This window comes from Oncorhynchus gorbuscha, linkage group LG17, assembly GCF_021184085.1.
Source record: "Oncorhynchus gorbuscha isolate QuinsamMale2020 ecotype Even-year linkage group LG17, OgorEven_v1.0, whole genome shotgun sequence".
In the NCBI taxonomy this organism is placed as follows: Eukaryota; Metazoa; Chordata; class Actinopteri; order Salmoniformes; family Salmonidae; genus Oncorhynchus; species Oncorhynchus gorbuscha.
The window spans coordinates 46,185,691-46,187,443 of NC_060189.1; positions in this window are offsets into that span (position 1 = coordinate 46,185,691).

Consider the following 1,753-nt stretch of genomic DNA (forward strand, 5'->3'; position numbering starts at 1 on the left):
TGATAGCGATGCCTTTAAATTGTTTCACTTATGTGTAACGTTTCGGGTAACTTTCCACAAGCTTCCCACAATAGGTTGGGTGAATTTTGGCCATTCCCCCTGACAGAGCTGGTGTAACTGAGTCAGGTTTGTAGGCCTCCTTGCTCGCACACGCTTTTTCAGTTCTGCCCATACATACATATAGAATTGAGGTCAGGGCTTTGTGATGGACAACAAAGTCAAGGTACTGGAATGGCCTTAAGCCATTTTGCCACAAGTTTGGAAGTATGCTTGGGGTCCATTTGGAAGACCCGTTTGTGACCAAGCTTTAACTTCCATTTCTTGAAATGTTGCTTCAATATATCCACAATTTTTCTACCTCATGATGCCATCTATTTTGTGAAGTGCCCCAGACCCTCCTGCAGCAAAGCACCCCCACAACCTGATGCTGCCACCCCCGTGCTTCACGGTTGGGATGGTGTTCTTCAGTTTGAAAGCTTCCCCCCTTTTCCTCCAAACATAACAATGGTCATTATCTCTATGAGACCGAGCGCGTCTCCTTCCTGAGCGGTATGACGGCTGCGTGGTCCCATGTTGTTTATAGTTGCGTGCTATTGTTTGTACAGATGAATGTGGTACCTACAGGCATTTGGAAATTGCTCCCAAGGATGAACCAGACTTGTGGAGGTCAACAATTTGACCTGATTTGGCTGATTTCTTTTAATTCTCCCATGATGTCACGCAAAGAGGCACTGAGCTTGAAGGTAGGTCTTGCAATAGATCCACAGGTACACCTCCAATTGACTCAAATGATGTCAATTAGCCTATCAGAAGCTTCTAAAGCCATGACATAATTTCCTAGAATTTTCCAAGCTGTTTAAAGGCACAGTCAACTTAGTGTATGAAAACCTCTGACCAACTGGAATTGTGATATAGTGTATAAGTGAAATAATCTGTCTGTAAACAATTGTTTGAACAATGACTTGTGTCATGCACAAAGTAGATGTCCTAACCGACTTGCCAAAACTATAGTTTGTTAAGAAGACATTTGTGGAGTGGTTGAAAAATGAGTGTATGTAAACTTCCGACTTCAACTGTGTATACTGAGATCATGTGACAGATCATGTGACACTTAAATTGCACACAGGTGGACTTTATTTGTCTAATTATGTGACTTCTGATGGTAATTGGTTGCACCAGATCATGTTTAGGGGCTTCATAGCAAAGGGGGTGAGTACATATGCAAGCACCACTTTAGAATTTTTTGAAACAAGTTATTTTTTTTACTTCACCAATTCGGACTATTTTGTGTATGTCCATTACATGAAATCCAAATAAAAATCCATTTAAATTACAGGTTGTAATGCAACAAAATAGGAAAAACACCAAGGGGATGAATACTTTTGCAAAGCACTATCATTAGAATGTGTGAAATTGAGTCCCAGATGGTGCACTTGACACTAGCAATGACAATGAGGTTACAAGAACCACATGTTTTGTTGTCCACTAATGACCAGGTTGAGAGAGGGGTACTGAGGTACAGTAACACATCCCCACTAAGTACACTTTCCTGCCACCCCAATCTCAATTCAGACATAAAGTGTACTTCCTAGGGAACAATTCACCTTTTTTGTGATTCCTCACATCCTTTTCAATCATATTGGAGGAGATAGTCCAAGGTCCCTCCACTCTGACCTTTTTTCTAATGGGTTTTGAGAAGGTGAGGAGAGAGTGCGACAAACCCAGGAAAGGTTAACTGAGAATGATCCCACCC